Source organism: Micropterus salmoides, unplaced genomic scaffold (assembly GCF_014851395.1).
Source record: "Micropterus salmoides isolate LMB-PRFRI ecotype aquatic unplaced genomic scaffold, ASM1485139v1 Ms_hic_scaffold_2, whole genome shotgun sequence".
Lineage (NCBI taxonomy): Eukaryota > Metazoa > Chordata > Actinopteri > Centrarchiformes > Centrarchidae > Micropterus > Micropterus salmoides.
The window spans coordinates 36,344,800-36,366,492 of NW_024041150.1; the positions used below are offsets into that span (position 1 = coordinate 36,344,800).

A 21,693-nucleotide genomic window follows, 5' to 3' on the forward strand; every position below is an offset into this window, starting at 1 on the left:
GGCCTAAAACAACTCACCAGAGAAAGTGAACAGCCAACTCCTAATAAGCTTTTTCAACAGTGCTGGTTAAATTTACACAGTGCCGTGGGAACGAGTCACTGTAGCCTGATTGACAGGTCACCATGTGTAGCAACTTCAACGTCAATCACAATATAGTCCCGCCCTGAAGAATACTCTGGTTTATGGTCTATTTTCCTCTAAATGGGACCACAGATAACTAAATAAACACCATGTTGTTTAAAGAAGACGTGAAACTAGCGATTGAGACCATAAATTCATTATGAAAGTGTTTACTGAGGTAATAAATCAGCTGAGAAGAAGAGTCATTTTACCATTATTTCCACAAGAGGAGTCGCCCCCTGCTGGCCGTTTGATGCCATGCAGATTTAAGGAACTTCACATCCACCTCACTTTTCAGACCCAAAGGTTCTGTCTTTGTTATATACAATAACAGTGAAACCTGAAATCTACAACTTCAGTCTTACAGTGTACACTACAACTACAGTGTAACAGCCCGTAGGACATCCTTACACTGCAAATACAACAGTTGTTTGGACTATTTATGAGACATAATGGGTTCAATCTGAGAAAATGACGCAGAGGACTGAGTGTGAAGTTCAACAGCAGGATAAAGGGGCTCACTGAACTTTGTTTTCAAGGTACAAATTGTTAAGTTTTCAAAATAAGATTCCACTGAGTAAAGATTATGCACCACATCAAACATACTGTTAAACCAAGTTTTCAAAATTAGATTCCACTAAGTAAAAATGAAACACCACGACAAACTTTTTTTTTTAGCTAACTTTTCACAATAAGATTCCACTGAGTAAAGATTAAGCACCACAGTAGTGAAACATATTGTTTAACTTAGTTTTCAAAATAAGATTCCACTAGTAAAGATTAAGCACCACGACAATCATATTGTTAAGCTAAGTTTTCAAAATATGATTCCACTAAGTAAAAATGAAGCACCACGAAAAACTTTTTTAGCTAAGTTTTCACAATTAGATTCGACTAAGTAAAGATTAAGCACCACAGCAGTGAAACATTGTTTAGTAAAGTTTGTAGAATAAGAATCCACTAAGTAACATCAACTGGTATTCAATGAAAATCTGGACAGACCTTTTCTGACATATAAGCTGCTCTTTCAGGATAGCTGCCAATGAAATAAAAATGCTGTAACTTAATCAAAACAAAGTAAAAGCACAAACTTACACGTCACTATTGTTAAAACATGAAGAAATGTAGCAAACATACAGCTGCCCACTCAACCAGCGGCACCAGACTCGACCATATTTGGCTGAGACTGTGGAGCCAACGGTTCTGTGCAGAGCTAGCTAGCTTGGTTAGCTAGGTGCATCTGTAATTGACATTAACTGTCATTTTAAATCTGAGAAAATGCTGCAGAGGACTGAGTGTGAAGTTCAACAGCAGGATAAAGAGGTTCACTGAACTTTGTTTTGAAGGTATGGAGGCGAACTCTACTGTCGGAGGAAACTCGGTAGAAGGACAGAGTGCCAGCCGGCCAATCCAGAAACACTCCTACTTGACTGGAGCGCCATCCGAGTGAAGACACATCTACTTTGTTGTTGCAGTGCAAAATGTAATAACCATCATTAGAGCAAACTAGACACCAAGACTTGTCATTGTGTGTCCCAGCTTGAAATCATCCCATTTTTCCTTCCTTGTCAGCTCCTCTGTATGTCACCCCAACACTGAAGAGGCCAAACACCTCGACCTCCCAGTAGCAGCGCCCGTCCAGACCCTGTTCACACAGCACCCGTTGGCACTGATCAAACCTTTCTTGGTGATGATGATGTGGCTGCTCCTCTTCCACCCAGGTCACCTTTCTGTTCCCTTCAGAGAGAAGGAGGTTCTTGTGGGCTGTGCTGGGGTCCCAAGTGAGCTCACAGGCATCTGGAGGTAAGAAAAAACACTTTAAAACCACAGGCCGCTAAAGACAACCATATCACTAAGCATTTAATTTACTGCTTCTTCACTAGTTCACTATTCCTACCAGCAAACATACAGACACTTACATTTCTTGAAGCCTGGTTGTATCCGGTCACTTCCACCATGTTCAACGCTGTTGAGATTTGATTTTTAGAATTTATTCAGATAATAAAGTAACTGTGAATTCAGATTAGTAGGACTGCATTATGAGGCTAAATGTAAGCAGTAACTAGAATTTATTGTAGCAGGAAAGTCAATAGTGTCGTATATCTGTAATTACTTGAGTGTGTTGAGCTTGTATTGTGGATCGTCCCTCAGCTCAGAGAGCAGCTTCTCTCCTGAGTCTCCTGGATTGTTGTAGCTCAGGTCCAGGTCTGTCAGATGGGAGGGGTTGGACCGCAGAGCCAAGGCCAGATGAGCACAGCCTTCCTCGGTGACCAGACAACCTGACAACCTGAGAAAACAGTGTTTGACATAACAGCATACAGGTTTAAAATAAGTTTATAAAAATCATTATCACCAGCAGTGAGCCCAACTATCTTGGTACAAGTCAAAAGACAATATTTGTAATTTAGGTGGATTTGACATGATGAAGGTATATTCTAAGCATCAGAGAACAAAACTAGGGGTCTACAGCTATGCTAAAATGTGGATGTTTAGTAGGCACAATGTTTACTGTGTCCACCATTTTAGTTTAGCATCTTAGCATTCAACATTAGTTAATTAGCACAGAATAAAAGGGACAGCTGAGGCAGATAGGAATGTCATTAGTTTTGGGTTTTAGGTAATTGGGCAAACAAAAGATCTGACCTGATGATGGTGCTAAATGAAAACTTTAGAAAACACCAAGGGATAAGTGGTGGCAAGCATTTCCTCTTGGCCTCAGGTGAAGATGCCAACGATGGTTATTCAGACTTGGCCACAGGTAGCTCTTTCGACCATGACGAATGTCGTTACCACAACCAGGAGCACTAACGAATGGAGTCTTGGATGAAGGACGAAACGTCGTCAAGTATCTTCAACCAAGTCCAGTTGTCCTTGACTTTAACCTCCTTTTATTGTGCTTTATATCTTTATTGATACCTCAATATCTCCAGTCTGCAGCATTGACTCGACAGTCCATCACAGAGCAGCTTCACTCCTGAGTCTTTCAGATCATTGTTGCTGAGGTCCAGATGTCTCAGAGCTGAGTAGGAGTACTTGAGAGCAAAGGCCAGGTGCTTAATCCACTCTGCAGTCACTTTGCAGTCTGCTAGTCTGAGGGTGAAAGTTAAAGTTACAATGTCACAAAAAACTTTGCTTTTTTCCTTCATTCACGGAGACAATCCTGCTCTTAGTTAGAACATGTTCATTTAACGATCACAGTTATTATTTGTTGAGGTGTCAGAATGTGTCAGATTTAGTTTTGTGTGTAAACAGGTTCGAGAACCGACACACATGACACCAGAACAAGCAGGTTCAGTTCTTAGATTTAACAAATCCGAGCACACTTACTGAGAGTGACAGAGTCAAAACAAATCCTCAGAAGTGAAGTGCAACAAAGACACAAATGGGGCAATCAGACAGACAGGACACAGGGCTCAAACTCAACCCAGACAAGATTACACTAAACAGAAAACAGGCAGACTGAACACAAGACAAGAAACAAACAGGCCTGAAACCCTAAACACACCAAGATGACTTAAACTTGATAGCAGAGACAGGACAAGGATCAAGACACAGAAACACAGAGCAGACAAGACCAAATCGTGACAGTATGCTTCAAAGAAAGAGTTTGTAGGATTGTTGAACTGATCCTATAAACCCCTCCCCCAAATCTTTTCTGACATGGAGATTGGTGGGGCCGTGTCCAACAACCTTTAGCTGCATTTCCACCTCTATGAACTATGAATCTTTGGAGGAACCAACTGCGTTTCCACCGCAGGGACCAGGTTCCACAATTAGTTCCAGGGTCTTTTGTAACTGTACAAAAGCCACAACCTGACATTCACAGCCATTTTAATGCAATAGTTGGCCAGATGTGCAGAGCTGAGAAACAAGGCAAGATGTGAAATTCTCTCTTATGCTATTTTTCATATATGAATGTGTGCACCATTAACCGTTATTGAACAGTTATGGTGTCTCAACCTTCTCTATGACAACAGATATTTTTGCCACACCTTCCATTGTAGCCATTTGAAACTTCAGCTTTGGATGTGGTTTGATAACACCAGCATGCCCTGGCCTTTACATATTTGTTCACACCATATGGTCCCGCCTTTTGCCTGATGCCAGCTGGGATTGGCTCCAGCCCCCCGCGACCCAGGGGACGCAGGATAAGCGGTTGACGATGGATGGATATTTAGCAAAAGATGTGACATACTGTAGTAAAATTAAACTCACATGGCCTTTCTGCTGCTCCTCACAGCTGGTATCAGCCTCCTTCTGCCTTCATCTGATGTGTTGTAACTCTTCAAGTCCATCACATCCAGATCATTCTTCGATACCTGCAGCATGTAGGCCAGTGCAGAGCAGTGCAGGGGAGTCAGCTCTGTTTTTGAACCATCTGACAACGTCAGATATTCCTGAAGCTCATCTTTGACTTTGTGATCTCTCATCTCCACCATGGTCTGGAAGAGGTTGATGCAACTGTCTGGAGAGAGGGTCTTCCTTCGGATGGCTTTGAGGTGAGTCAAGACTTTCTTGTCTGTATCTTGGCCTGGGTCCGGCGATGTCAGCAGACCCTGAAGGACTCTCCGGTTGGGTTCAACCGTGAGGCCAAAGAGGAACCGCAGGAAGAAGTCCAGGTGGCCGTTCTTCTTCTCCAACACTTTAACAACTGTCATCTTTAGAAGATCAAGCAAAGTATGTTCTTTGTCCTTCAGGTCGAGGAAGTCGCCGAGCTCTTTTGTATTCTTGTTTGTGAAGCAGTCATAGACAAAAAGAGCTGCAAAGAACTCCTGTATGGTCAGGTGCACAAAGAAGAAGACCTTTTTCTGAGAAAAGACGTCTTCTTCCCTAAGAACTGTGTTACAAAGTCCAGAGTAGATGGCTGCCTCTTTTATGTCAATCCCACATTCTTCTAGGTCTTCATCATAGAAGATGAGGTTGTTCTTCTGCAGATGAACAAATGCGAGCTTGCCGAGTTTCAGAAGAAATTCCTTGTGAGTTTTCAGAAGTGTCTCTTTGTTTCTCTCAGTCTTCTTGTCATATTTTCTGTTTCTGCGTTTTGTCTGCAAACAGGAAATGTGCCATCATCTCTGTTAGAGTTTGAGGAACTTCAGCTGTCTCGTCTCCCCCAAAGATCTCCTGAAATAATACGGCAGAAATCCAGCAGAAGATCGGGATCTGGCACATGATGTCCAGACTCTGTGAAGAACGAATGTGTGAAATGATCCTGTCAGCAAGACCCAAGTCCTGATGAAACCTCCTCCTGAAGTACTCCTCTTTCTGTGGGTCACTGAACCCTCTTATCTCCATTACCTTGTCCACAAACTCTGCAGCGATCTGATTGGCAGCTGCTGGACGGGATGTTATCCAGAGGTTAGCTTCAGGAAGAAGATTTCCCTGGATGAGGTTTGCAAGGAGATTTCCCACAGATGTTATTTCACTGACAGATGTTACCGGCTTGTTCTCAAAGTCCAGCTGAAGTCTGCTTTCATCCAGGCCGTCCAGGATCACCAGGACTCTGGCTCTGATGAAATCCTCTGAATCTTTCAGATCGTGGAGCGCAGGGTGAAATTCAGTCAGGAGTTGGTGCAAGCTTTTGTTACCTGAACTCAAATTCAGCTCTCGGAAAGCGAGACTGAAAACAAAGTCCAAGTCCTGGTTCTCTTTCTCCTCGGCCCAGTCAAGAATAAATTTCTGCACTGCGAATGATTTTCCAATGCCTGCAACGCCCTTCGTCAGGACTGTTCTGGGGGGTTTCTCTTGGCCAGGCAGAGGTTTGAAGATGTCACTGAGGTTGATATGTTTAGAAGATTGTCGTTCCAATTTATGTTTAATGTGTCTGAACGCATGTTCTTCATGTGGAGCTCCACTCTCTCCAGTGGTGATGTAGAGTGATGTGTAGATGCTGTTTAGAGAACTCTGCTGCTCACCATGACCTTGGTACGTCGAAGTAAATTGGTTTTTCATTGCTTCTTTAAGATTCTTCTTTCCTTTGAAAATGAAGTTGTCCCCTGTAAAAATCGAAAGACCGATTATAATTCTGATTCGTTAACATTCATTTTTTGTTCATAAGATCTTTCCATTGCCTGCGTTGGTAAATATGTATGCCATGAAACAGTGAGTTCCTTTTAATCAAAAGAAGTTTAAATAACACCTGGAACATGACATTTCTAGTAGTTATTGCTGGTTACTAATAGCAGTATAAGTAACACTACGAAAATGTATGAAATAGTTGAACTAACGCATGTCTTCTTCAGTATCTCTCTGGTTTAAATAGACTGGATCCTCCAAACACACTGAACTGCTGGACGGTTCCCCCCTCTGCTGTCTGTAAGAACAAATTACAAAAAATTACACATTATTCTTGCCAGATGCAACCTACTTCATCGGAGGATGGGAGCAGCGGCATAGCCAAGTCAGTAAATTCTGATCCCATTTACATTGATACCATTTTTTCTGAGGCCACCTATTAGGTTGATGTCTAATAGCACAAAATTATAGACTTGACATTGTTTTCTTGTTGCATCAAGCCTGTTAGTGTAAAGGTGTTTTCAGCTTGAATACAACGAGCATTTTGAATGCAGCATGATTGTATGTTGTCAGTGGAAAGACGAGAGTTGATACAAACACACATCCACATGAATTAAACATGTTTCAGTTTGAGCAAGATAATAATGCTTATCCTAAAGCACATACAGGTACGTGTATATACTGCAGTTACAAATGGCTTTACCACTTTCAGTCTCATTACGAATCTTTAACAAAATTACCACAATATGCTATGATACATTTCATTTACAGAATACATTAAAATTACCTTTGAGCATCTTGAAAACCAAAATTGATTAGCTCGAACTTGGATCCATCACTCTTCATCGAGACAAAACTGGGAGCTGTAGATGCAGTTGTCTTCAGTACACTATAAAAGAGATCTTGTAAGTGCATAAACTCTATGCTAGTCAATCACTAGGCAATCAAGAAAAACACATCTATTACATTCAAATTTGATTTTCTTGATTTATTCATTTCATTGTTGGCATGCTTCAGTTCCTGGCAGGGTAACTAAGCAGAGTTGAGTTTTGTAAAGCCTGTTTAATTACAGTACACAAAAGTTCAGATTACAGTTTTAACCCTGAACACCATGGCTGATCATTCGCTCTTCAGCTGTGATATGTGCACTCATCTGTAGTCTACTTGGAAACAGTCTCTCTCTCACTCCGATTACATAAATCTCGTGGTAGTGGCCCCAGTACAGTATGCCATACTTCCGCAGCAACATGATATCCCAGGGTGCTGGTACAGGTTGGGTGCAGAACAGACAGACATTAGACTGCATTATTCTATACACACAGATACAAAGTTTCAATATAATGCACCACACACTGGGAAAAGTTAAAGCTTATATGGTAATATGCTGTCCACTCCAGTGATGGAGGAAACAAAACCTTCTGAAGCGCTGTAGCAGCATTTTCCAAAGTCAAAATGGCGACATCTGCTGGACAAACTTTGGATTTTGGTGAATTTCTGTGGAAAACCACGATCAGTGAGTCAGATTAAGTGGTGTCACTGCCGACATAGATATACTGTTCAATAAAGGTTGTAGCTACACTAGTCACGCATCATACAGATGTCGTTTGAAGATTTATATTTTCTAACTCTCTCCTTCTTCTGCAGACACCGTGAAAATAAAATACATAAAGCTTAAAACATTCATCTCATGTTCATTTTAAATTCTCTCAAGCTAGTGTTCATAGATAAACAGGCCCAAACACGTTAGCGATTGAATCATATATTACCAAACAAAAAAAGTATTGTCCATGTAAAGCCGACAAGTACCATCCACAGAAGTAAACAAATGAAAGGAATTACCCTGTGCCCCTCTTGATCAAGTGCAGAATAGGGAGGTCTGTTGCTCCTCTGTATGCTCTGCTCTGCATCCACATTTTCTCTCACCCATAACGTCACGGTTATGCCCTCAAATCAACTCTGGTCATGTGACCCATACTTCAAATGTTTTCTCATTTTTTATATGGCTGTATGAACTCAAATATTCATGAACTTACACATACAAACGTACAAAATAAACATTTAACATGTCCTTGAGACAGTAACAATGGTTAGACTTACAGCTCTGCTTTTTTATTATATGCTTCTAGCATAACATCTCTAGCACAAGGTATCCTTTTTACGCTCAACGTTTTTCAGTGTGCACAATCTCACTTGACTGTTTTTTGTTTCTATTCTTGTTTATAAAGAAACACCATTGAACTAAACTTGTATTACCTGACTGATGGCTTACTGCAGGCGCTGTTTGGCTCAACGGACTCATCGGCAGTTAAAGAAGAGTCAGGTCGCTTCCTCTTTCTCTCAGCCATTTCTATTGTGAAACAGTGGAGGGTGAAAAAAAAAAACACTTTTCATTAGGTTTATAAAAGGCACAAAAGCTTAACTACAGGAAAAGATATTCAATAAAGGCTTTTTATTGTACCAAAGCGAGTGGATTCAATATATCCATTTATAAAGAGCTAGATGTCAATATAGTTGCAAGCACATCAGTGGTGTCAGTTTCAGCCCCCAGTGTAAATAAAAACAGCCTAAAGATTAAAATAGTTGAGCTCGAGCTGTAAAGTGCTGCTTACACATTAATGCACCAGAAATAATAATCCTATAATAAAACATATGTATGTTTTAGGCAGTTTTCTACATTGAGTACTTTTAATACATTACATTTCCCCCCAGTAATACTTATGTACAGTAACCGACGTTTTCAATGCAGGACTATGAGTACTGAATATTTTTACCTACTTTTTACTTTTTTACTTAAGTAACACATCTGAATGTGTTGTCCGCCGATGGATGTCTTTACAATTAAAGAATACATGCTAGCAGTGATGGAAGAAGTAATAATATTTAGCTTAAATAATAGTACCATTTGACTACAATCCTGAAGCTTCTGCATTCAGAAGTTGTAAAGAAAAACAAGCCCCAAAAATAAAGGTGCTAATTACCAGAATGACCCATTTCAAAATACTGTTTATTATATAAGCTAAAATATTATCATAGTATGAGAGACCACAAGATCCTCTGGGGTTGTTTTTTTGTGTGTGTAAGAGCATTTGGTTTATTGATTACCGGCTGGAGGCAAAGAGAATTTCAATAAATATAACATGAACTGTTTCTGAAATAAATTTCCTACTCGACTTTTAATTCGGCTTACATGTGGGTTCAGCGACATTGTGACCAAACAAAGAGATTAAACAAAGGATGTGTTTATGCTCAAACACACGCTGCTGCCACGTGGTCCTGCGAATATGTAGATATCTTTGTTTGAAAAGAGAAAAGGTTTCTAATGAACTTCAGATCCCAGCTCACCCAACTTTTCACTGAAGCAGGACAAACCACAGAACTAAGTGCCGACGACACCTGTATCACCTGATAAAAGAGAACTGAAAGAAAGAGCAATGAGTAGCCTACTTACTTTGGTTTTTAGAGAATGCTGCTTTGTGTGTGTCCTTTAGGAAATTTTATCTGGGCGTCCTGCAGCAGCACGAACAATAAATGGACTGGGACACAGTTACTTTCACTTATGTGTTGAGACATATGGGGCTGCTGTTGTACAATATGTCATTTGTGCAATGTAGGCAATAAGGGCTGTAAAACAGTTTTACAGTTGTGCCATCAAATGCAGCCATTGTAAGGAGGAGTGATTGTGTATATTTATGTAGGTACAAGTCTTTTGTATATGAGAGCATGTGCTGTGTTACATGAACATGTGTTGAGAGATGACTATTTTGTTGCTGTTTTGTGTTGTTTTTGTGAAGTTGCAAATAGAATTGAGAGTCCATATCAAATTTTCCTTTGGAGACAATAAAGTATATCTTATCTATTCTACTGAGTAGATATTAGGCATCACAGCAGCCAACCATATTGTTTAGGTAAGTTTTCAGAATAAGATTCCTTAAGTAAAAATCTGCTGGTATTCAATGGAAATCTGGACAGATGGTTTCTGACACATGAGCTGCTGTTTCAGGATAGCTGCAAATGAAATAAAAATGCTTTAACCCATGGACGTCGTTAGGCCTATTTTAGGGGGGCTGAAGCTACCCTAAAATGGGCCTAAGCCCCCTATAACAATAATAAGAAAGACAATTATTAGATTTAGATTTTTTTTTACAATGCAGACATATTTTCAACAAGAAGCAAGAATATTGACAAATATAATTTGTATTTATTGGCTGAAAATAATCTTTCTTGTTGTTTCCTCTGCTTCACAATTTAAATCCCTACTGTGGTCGTGCACTAGGACCCTGAGGGTGGCGAGCTGCCAAGCAACGTTAGACACACACACACATACAAAGAGAGATGAATGGTGAAGTATTGAGTAATACAAAGTGAAACTGCTGTTGTTGATGACTGTTTACTTGAGCTAAAGGAACGTAGATATTTTAGTTGGTTATGAACAATACTAGTCCAGCTAGTGTGAACACCATTAATATTGTCTATCTCTAGTAGGCTATTTCAAAACAATATCAGTCCCCATAGAATGTTGTTGTCAGTGAAAACTAAATGTTATAGTGTTAATGCTGCTGTGTATCCTTCCATTCATTGACCAGATGGATATTGAAAATATTTTAGGAGAGAGAGAGAAGCAGGAGATTGGCAGGGCAGCTGATTCTGAGTTCAGCAGTGATTTACACTCAAAAAACTATTTATCCCTAAAACGTTGACTTTAAGTATTTTAATTACATTTAAATCTTCCATCTAATTTTATTACATAAGTTCAATGTAAAAGGTGACATGTAATGCAATGTTTTTCTAACATGTTTTGTCAGTTTGAATAAATGACAAAACTTTGTCAGATTTGATTAAATTAAATTGAAGTAAACCTATAAATAAGCATTATGTGTTTATTCAATTACTATGAAGTTTAAGGGAATTTCTACATAAACCTTACATGTTTATTCAAATACTAAATATAAAGTTTCAAATTAGGTATTATATTTCACATATATAACACATACAAGAACTGTAACTGGAAATTTCATTGACATATTGCAAAAGAATCATCTAATGGCAAAGTGCACAAGGTTTTCCAGTAAACCTAACTGTACTAAAAAGGCTAAAGAAATAAAAATAAAGAAATAAAGGTTTTCCACCAGGATAAGTATTTCTACTGTATTCAGCAACTTTAAAAGAATTTTAAAATAATCTTTAAAAAAAATTATTTGCCATTCAAAAGAGCCTTTTTTCCCCAATACAATACTCAAAGCGTTTAAAATGTGAGTATCCAATACCAGTTTGAACAATACAACATCAAAAGTTACATGTTTACATATTTGGATGGTCGTCTTGACCTAACTGCTGACTGACTGACGGCGTGATGCACAGGCCTGTATCTTCCAAAAACTTTTTTTTACAATCTCACTATAAACACATATGCATTCTCCTCCGAGAACAGTTCAGCAGTGACATGTCAGCGGTGATCTACTGGTCAGTAGTCGTACTTGAACGTACTGAAGTACAAACTGAGCATCAGAATGGGGAAGATTTAAGTGAATGTGGCATGGCTGTTGGTGCCTGACGGCTGGTCTGAATACTTCAGAAGCTGCTGATCCACTGGGAAAAAGTAGTTGGTATTTAGGAGTAATGTATAAAAGAATAAGTACATGGATAAGGTTCGGGAACAACTGTGGTCAGGTTTAAAAGAAACCAACAGTGACTCTTGAGAAACGAGGAAGAAAGCGTGGTCTACAGTGTCAAAGTCTCATGTTGTTACCCATCCATAATTCAGTTGTGTTCTGAACAATCGTTGTACAATAGATACAAAGAAACATTGCATGATTAGAGTTAAATGTAGCAAGCAATTTTAAAAAAGTGCATAGGTTCAGGTTTGTTCAGGTAAAAAGCTACTTTAATGCCGTTGATAGTGGAGAGACTTTTGAAAGAACAGATGAGGGAAAGAACGGTTGGACTCCTTCACGTATTATTTGCTTTTTTTGCATAACGGATACACAAGTACAGCTTTCTTTGTATTTCCTATATTGTAATTGATGTAAGTCTTAACACACAGATGTATCTGGCTCTGTAAAACTAAATGCAAAATTTGGTTGCTCATTTTCTCATCAAGGAACCGGAATGATCTGGCAAGCAACCAGCAAAATATACAGAAGCAATGAAAAGAAACTGCAAAAATAATTTAAAAAGTACAACTAACTTAACTGAAATAATTAAAAAGACAACAACATATCTATTTACAAGTAAACTGCTCATCTCTACAATGTACTGATTTGCTTGTCTACACACAATAACAATATCTGCAATAACTTATTTTAATTTATTTAAATTTTCACTGATTATTATCTAAAATTCAATTCAGGTTAAATCATTTCAATTAAAATTAAGTTTGTCAAACCTGTACAGCTAAAAGTTGAATAGTAAAAATGTTCAAATATGAACCACTATTCTTCACCTGTCATGCCACTAGAGGTTGCAGCCACAATAAACATTAATATGGGTCGTAAAAACGTGCGTAAAACGAATGACTTATAGGGTAATTTTTCTGTTGACAGTCTTTTTGGTCTCAGTCTACTAACAGGAAAAAGAGGATCTCTTGTCATAGTAAATAAAATGGACTGTACGTTTGTCCTTTATTCTTTTTAAGATGATTATGATTCCTGAACTGCTAAAACTGATCTAAAATAAATTGTGATTCTTTAAATGCATATTCAAAACCTGATTTAATATATTACTCTTTATTAAAAGGTTACATAAAACACTGATCACATCAAACATTGACAGAACATGACAGAGCATTTTAAAAATAAAGTACATGTAAATGTGAATATATGTAGACATATGAATAATGACATTTGTAACAAATACAATCTAAAATAACAAAATCCAGAGTATATTTAACTTAATTTGATACTTTAGTAATAATTAGTCTTTGAAGTACATTAGTTAAAACAATGTTTACAAACAAACCTACAGAATTAAGGACGCACATATTTATACAAACACAATGTTAACATAATACAAAATCAATAACATAATGAAGTAATCAGCAGCTTGTTTTCTTTTATAGCTTAAGTTACTTTTTGGAAAGTGCACATTTGTTTCATTCATATATATATATATATGTATATATATATGTATATATATATATATATATATATATATATATATATATATATATATATATATATATATATATATGTATATATAGTGCAAATAAACTTATATACTTACTAAGTATTTTCATTTGTTACTTAACATTTGTTGGTGCAAGCTAGATTTCAGAACATTTTCACCAAATGCTTTCAAAAAGTGATGAGGACAAAATCAGCCATTTCAAAATGTGCAAAATCAGCTTCCGCAGTGTAAATGACACCTATGCCCCTGATATTTATCTTTAAATTGAGCTGTGAGCTGTAACTTTAAGATGTGTATACACAGTGTCCAGACGTATACTTTTGTTATTTCTATTTTACACTCTACTTAATGTATTAAAACAGTTTTAATGCATTTTAACAGACTACAGCCATGCTAGTAGCTCTGTAAGGCTTTGAGCTAAATGCTAACATCAGCAACATTCTCACAGTGCTGATGTTTAGCAGATATAATGTTTCTTGTCACTTTATCAACTGTCATCTTTAGAAGATCAAGCAAAGTTTGTTCTTTGTCCTTCAGGTCGAGGAAGTCGCCGAGCTCTTTTGTATTCTTGTTTGTGAAGCAGTCATAGACAAAAAGAGCTGCAAAGAACTCCTGTATGGTCAGGTGCACAAAGAAGAAGACCTTTTTCTGAGAGAAGACATCTTCTTCCCTTAGAACTGCAGAACAAAATCCAGAGTAGATGGCTGCCTCTTTTATGTCAATCCCACATTCTTCTAGGTCTTCATCATAGAAGATGAGGTTGTTCTTCTGCAGATGAACAAATGCGAGCTTGCCGAGTTTCAGAAGAAATTCCTTGTGAGTTTTCAGAAGTGTCTCTTTGTTTCTCTCAGTCTTCTTGTCATATTTTCTGCTTCTGCGTTTTGTCTGGGCAAACAGGAAATGTGCCATCATCTCTGTTAGAGTTTGAGGAACTTCAGCTGTCTCGTCTCCCCCAAAGATCTCCTGAAATAATACGGCAGAAATCCAGCAGAAGATCGGGATCTGGCACATGATGTCCAGACTCTGTGAAGAACGAATGTGTGAAATGATCCTGTCAGCAAGACCCAAGTCCTGATGAAACCTCCTCCTGAAGTACTCCTCTTTCTGTGGGTCACTGAACCCTCTTATCTCCGTCACCATGTCCACAAACTCTGCAGGGATCTGATTGGCTGCTGCTGGACGGGATGTTATCCAGAGGTTAGCTTCAGGAAGAAGATTTCCCTGGATGAGGTTTGCAAGGAGATTTCCCACAGATGTTACTTCACTGACAGATGTTACCGGCTTGTTCTCAAAGTCCAGCTGAAGTCTGCTTTCATCCAGGCCGTCCAGGATCACCAGGACTCTGGCTCTGATGAAATCCTCTGAATCTTTCAGATCGTGGAGCGCAGGGTGAAATTCAGTCAGGAGTTGGTGCAAGCTTTTGTTACCTGAACTCAAATTCAGCTCTCGGAAAGCGAGACTGAAAACAAAATCCAAGTCCTGGTTCTCTTTCTCCTCGGCCCAGTCAAGAATAAATTTCTGCACTGCAAATGATTTTCCAATGCCTGCAACGCCCTTCGTCAGGACTGTTCTGGGGGGTTTCTCTTGGCCAGGCAGAGGTTTGAAGATGTCACTGAGGTTGATAAACGTTTTAGAAGATGATCGTCGTTCCAATTTATGTTTAATGTGTCTGAACGAATGTTCTTCATGTGGCCCTTCACTCTCTCCAGTCCTGATGATGAGTTCTGAGTAGATTTTGTTCAGGGAGGTCCCTGGTTCCCCATCATCTTCACATATCAAAGTAAATTTATTTTGCATTGCTTCTTTAAGATTCTTCTTGGCTTTCAAAACGGGGCTGGTCCCTGTAACAATCAAACACATGCCAATAACAAATGAGTGGTTATCAAATAATTTTATTTAGGTCATGCAAAAAGCACAAACAAACACGAAATCTTGACTTTAATGTCTTTAATGTCAATTTATTATTATTCTGATATATTATATGTTCTTAGTCAGAGTTTAAAGTCTGAATGCAATTTGGAACCTGAAACCACCAAAGAGTTATATAATCAGAATTGGGGAGAGAAACTTGATTGACTTGAAGGTAGATTACTAATACGTGATGACCAACCGTGATGATGAAGTATTGATCTGTTACTAGCATTAGTTGTAGTAGCAGTAACAGCAGTACTAAAGGTATGTATGGAGGACATATGTAAAGTTACCAGTGTGCTGTTCGTGATCTTTTCTGGGTTTCTTTCCACACTTTGAGCAGCAGTAGTCTGCTGGTGAATCATCCTGGTCCCAGTCTGAGCTGATACAGTGTTTGCATGACCAGTGTCCACAGCTGAAATGGACCGGATCCCTCAAAACCTGCATACACACTGAACAGCTGGACGGCTCTCCAGGCAGCTGGCTGATGGGTGATAAACAAATGAAACATTATTGCTGTCAGATGTGAGTCAGTAACGGTGATACCGTGTTCTCTGGGGGAGCCTCGTCTGATGAACAATTGAATGACACTGTCAGTTTCACAATGTTTGCCCCGTGGCATGAAGCCTTTTGGTCTGAGGGAGAGTTCAGAGTGAAGGCCAGGCATATTTTAAATGCAGTTTAAAGTGCTTCACAGATGACTGTTATTATTATTATTATTATCATCATCATTATTATTATTAATACTACGACTAATAATAAAACAACTGGAGTTAAATAAAAGAAAGAATACTAGATAAAATGTATGTTCCATATGTGCTAAGACCTTGATCTAAATTAACAGTAATTATAACCGAAACAAAGGACGCCACGTACTGAACCGAAGGTTCTTTACAATTCTGGACAAAATATTACATGTACCATTACACGACAAATAAAACTTCTGTTAGAAATGCAATTTTAAAAAAAACAAACAGGACAGAACAGAACAGCTGCTAAAACTGTAAAGTAAAATGTAAATTTGTTGAAAGTTGCATGTTGTCTTTCCAGATTCCATGTTGTCTGTTAATTAATTTTACATTTTATTAGACTTCTTGACATTCTACATATGTAAAACTGCATAACAGAGATATGAAGGCGCATAATGCTGATGTCAGAGATGCACAACGTGAATGAACCTCCGTCACACATAGTTTCATCTGATCAATCTCTTTATAAATCTTTGATAAACAAACCTTAATATGTATTTAGATGCAAGATATTTGCTTTCCTGTATACATTAAATAAAATTACCTTTGTGTCCTTTTAACACCAAAGCTGATTGGCTGGTTCATGGATGCATCACTCTTCATCGAAACAAGACTGGGAGCAGTGGACTTCCTACTCAAGTGTAAAAAGAGAAAAAATCATTTTATTACACTACTAGTGAAAAGTTTGGACACACAAATAAAAGGCACATTTTTCCATTAAAATAACACAGAATTGATCAGAAATACAGTGTAGACATTGTTAATGTTGTAAATGACAGTTGTTTCTGCATAGGCCTTATCTCAGCCCATAAAAAGAAAAGATTAGTTTTAATAAAGATTAGTGCTTAATCTTTTCTTTTTATGACTTTTTCTTTGCAACTCTGCCTAGAAAGCAAGTATTCCAGAGTCGCCTCTTTACTGTTGACGTTTAGACTGCTGTTTTGCAGGTACTGGTAGTGAATCCAGTTGAGGACCTATGAGGCGTCTGTTTCTTTAGACCCTCTAATGTATTTGTCCTCTTGCTCAGTTGTGCACCGCGGCCTCCCACTGCTCTTTCTGTTCTGGTTACATAAAGTTTGCACTGTTCTGTAAAGGGAGTAGTACACAGCATCTTCTGTGTCTGGCGTGGAATAGTTTCATTTCTCAGAACAAGAACGGAAAAAATTTCTTGTGAAGTTTTCTTGTGAAACTCTGCAAGAAAAAAGTTCTTAAGTCTAAAGAAGGCCAGTTTTATTGGCTCTTTACTGAGGACAACAGTTTTTAAGCTGTGCTACCATGATTGCAAAAGGCCTTTCTAATGAGCAAATAGTACTTTAGGAGCACAGGGCTGATGGTTTCTGATAATGGGCCTCTGCAGATATGCCATAACAAAGCAGCCGTTTGCAGCAACAACAGTCATTTACAACATTAAGAATGTTTACATGTATTGTATTTCTGATCAATGTGATGTTTTTTTAATGGATAAAATATTTGTTTATCATTCGAAAACAAGGACATTTCTAAGTGTGTCCAAACTTCTCCCTGTTAGTGTACGTTTAACTTACTCAATAGCCAAGAACATGTCTATAACCTACACACATGAATGTATTTATTAATAGTGGACAAAGTTATGGATTACCGTTTTAACTTCTCATCACCAAAGCTGATTGGCTGGTATATGGATGCATCAATCTTTATAGGAACACAGCTGGGACTCCAGGATTCAGCTTCACTCATCTGTGAACTGTTAAATAAAAAGAGACAGAAAAAGGTCCAGAAACTGCAAAACATAACTACGAGACTCCAGCCATGCTCGAGGCTTTGTGACGCTGTACTTAGGCACAGTGGTATTTTGTATCTGACCTACTGTATATAGTGTTTATGTACAGTATCTTATACTTCCAGCTTTCTAGTCTTTTATTCGTAGTAAGATAACCTGTATCTTACTGTGTATATTCACACCACTACTTTTTAAATGTAAAGCACCACGCTGCTATATTTTATAGGACTTTAGCTGAATTAAATATAATCGGCCTACAGTGATTAAAACTTTGTACAGCGTGTTTTTCCCTTGTTCATGACGTCATAGCTGCACATTTATGAAGGCTATCACAGTACCTGATTGGCAGCTCACTGCAGGAGCTGATTGGCTGTTCGGACGTCAAAGAGGAATTGCTGTAGGTAGAGCTGGATCGCTTCTCTGACATATCTTCTGCAGCAGCTGAAACACAGCTATCACTATGTCACTATGTAGATCTGTATTTGATGCTCTGTTGATTCTTGTATGTTGTTCCTCAAATGTAAGTCGCTTTGGATAAAAGCGTCAAATGAGTAAATGTAATGTAATGTATCAAAAGCCAAAAAAACGTTTCAAGAGGTTTGTAAAGGAGACGTTTCATACATACACAGACAAATAGGCCTATATCCACTTGTGTAATATAGGCCTAGTTAAATTCTAATACAATGCAGTATATAATGCGTTTGATTTGTCGGAATGGCCAGCGTAGAATACAAACTTTGGTTCATTATTTCAGTACATATTCTACGCATGAGCCCTAAAGGACATCTGAACTTACAAAAAACTTGACTCCTCGTTGCTTTCAGAATCCAAAATATTTTCTATGGACGTTTCACATGACCAGGACACTCAAAGTTGTAGGCTGTAGCTACTGAATACGGATGTTCCCGTCAGTTAAACTTTCGGTATCGACTCTCCCCTCCCCTAACATCAGACTGGATGGTGTCACATTTCTGCATCCGGAATCTTCTCTCTGCTTTATTCTGTGAGTCTCATAGTTCATCTCATGATTATTACCAAAGTCCTTATATGCAGCTCAGTTTAAACTGTTCTGACAGGTGAATACTTTTTAACACTTTTTAAGCACTTTGGCGTCACCCAGTGGAGCGAAATACTCACCACAAGTGCAGTGACTCCTACATAGCCGACTGATCCTCCTCAGATAATACAATCTAACTAGTACTTTGAGGACACAAAGGTCACAAAGAGGTGCATGTATGGCTTTTCTAAACCATCTTGTCTTCTTCTACAAATCAACAACCCACAGTTTTCAACAAGCAGATCAACAACTTGCTTATTTCAGATCATCATTACTAATGTTCTGCTCTGGCTGCATGTATACAGAAAGAAGTTATATTTCTATCACTACAGTTCATTCCAACACAATGATGGAAATGTCGGCTCCTTACGGGAAGCCGGATCTTATGGCTAAGTTTCTTTCATTTTGCACGAGTAAATTAGGTTCAGCGATACTAAATTACTTGACTTCATGTGACTGCATTACACAAGGTGACGCCATATCCCTCTGCTCCTCAGTGAATTTATAGTTTACATGAAATGTGTTATGTAGCCTAAATAAAGTCGTCTTGCACTGAATGCAATTCACGCAAAACGAAATATTAGAAAACTTTTTAACTCTGCCCAGCAGATGCTACACCAATCCAAGGATAGTAGCCTAATCAAGTGGACCCTCTTTCCTGCTGGGAGTTGTAGAGTGTTTGTGACCAGAGTTATAAGTTACTGGTTCACTGTTCACGTGAAGGGCAGCAGATCTAAGGCAGAAGTGTATTTTTTCAGAACAGCTCTCACCAACTCGGCTCTGTTTGCCCCTACCACAGTGCCATTGATAAGAATCAGATTGTTCGTGAATGTAACATCACAACTACATATTCACTTATGCCAGCTTATTTTCTTTTAACCGGGCAGGTCACTTAAGAACAAATTCTGATTTACAACAGCGTCACTGGCGGACAGACACAGAGAATACAGACATAGAAAATGTCAGACACACAAACACAAACCCCTGTTTTGTTAAGCAACAGGTCAGTGAGTCAGTGAATGCAACACAGACCAGAATAAGTTTGATTTACTAGCACCTGAAATTCTGCTTGTACCAGACGCCATCAACAATGTAAATGTGAATTTTGGTGACACTGTCACACTGCATTCAATCTGCCTCAACTTTTCACAATTAAAGGTGCATCACAGCGTCATGATGCAGCCTTTCTGGTGTACTGTTTTACTCTGTTCACTGCACTGTAGTGCTATATGAGACTAAATTAAATCATTTTTAAAGAAGAAGAGGAGCTCCAATGTGGCCACCAGAGGGCGTACACAACACTTATGTAGAAAACTGAAGAGCCTTTTAGAAAAGTGATCAGCATTAAAATAATAGTAAATGTAATTACGTTATGTTAACAACAGTTTTCTTAAGAATTCTATTCAGTAGAAAGAAGTAAAACCAAAGAGGTAAAATTAAAAAATATGTTTTTGTGATTTGGGTGTTTCATACCTTAATCAAAGTTTTAAAACACCGGAGAAGTCAGAAGATCAGTGAAATAATTCTTAAAATCCAAACGTGTAGACTTTATTTACTATATTATTAGCATCTGAGCAGTTTAAGTTGACTTAGAAACTAATAAAACCAGGTTGGTCAGTTGTCTATCAACAGGACAAGGAGGACAAATTGTCATATTCCAAAAACAGACTGATCAGATTCATTTGCTTGTGTTTTAATCTTAATAAGAACAAACATGTAAGGCATGTACAAGCTTGTGATGTACAAACATCTTTCACCTTGTCCACTACAAATTAGCCTCACAGAAGCCAGCTGGACTCACAGAGTGGAATAAAACTGATAAAAGTGAGGAATTGTTTCTGTGAGGTTATTTTTTAGCCTTATAGAGAGCAAACGTCACGTCCTGTCGAGCTTCTGTACCACTAGCTTGTGTAACTCAATGCAATCTCTCATTTAGCATTTCTTTCACTTTCTTTCCTTCTTTTAAAAAGATGATTCCTGAAATTTAAAATGAATCACGATTCTTTAAATTCATGATTTATCTCCCACCTTAAAAACATTCAGAGCTTAAAGTTTACCCACTTTGTGACCCTGAGCAAGACACTTAACCCCTAGTTGCTCCAGAGGCGTGCGACCTCTGACATGTTTAGCAATTGTAAGTCGCTTTTATCCAAAGCGACTTACAATCTGAAATGTTTACATCACCTCTTCATTGATTTTAGGGCTGGCTTTGTGAGGCTAATGAGACATATTTCAGAAAACACACATTAATTAATGGATTACATGAAAATACTAAAACATGTGAACATACCATATATGAATAACTGTCATTTATAACATCTGATCTAAATACCACAATATACAGTGTATTTAACTTAATATGAAAAATCTGTTTCTCAGCTACAAAATATTCAATCATGACGGCGACTCAGTTTAGTACTTTGGAATTTTACAAGGTGCTTAAATCTGTGATATTAATACCATCTATGAAGTGCAAACTCAAAATGTTTGGAAATGTTTGGAGATAAACACAAAAACAGGTAAAACAAGAAATACAAATTACATTACATATACAGTGGTTATAACACAAACCTACAGAATTAAGCACACGTGAATACCCACAATTTAAACATAATACAAAGTCAAAACAGATCAGCTGATATGAGCTGCTGAAATCTGATGCTGGTTCCACCATGTTTCTTTTACAGATTATTTATTTGACAGCCAGTAGAGAGAGACAGGAAACATGGGGGGAGAAGAAGAAGGAGGTACGGCATGCAATAATGGTTTAAAATGTGGATGTTGCAGTTATGTGGAGCCACCAGATCTTTATCTTTAAATTGAGCTGTGAGCTGTAACTTCAGGAGGTGACATACAGTTTTCAGATGTTTATTACTCTTTATTTTTATTTTACATGAGTGTAAATTAGAAATATTAATTTTAATATAATAAACCTATTTTTATATTTACTCATTTAGCAGATG

The 21,693-nt window shown here is 38.1% G+C and overlaps 1 pseudogene; it reads right to left on the reverse strand.

Moving 5' to 3' along the window:
* Positions 1-469: 469 nt before the first annotated feature.
* On the reverse strand, positions 470-18,594 carry LOC119913246 (annotated as a pseudogene).
* Positions 18,595-21,693: the final 3,099 nt, after the last annotated feature.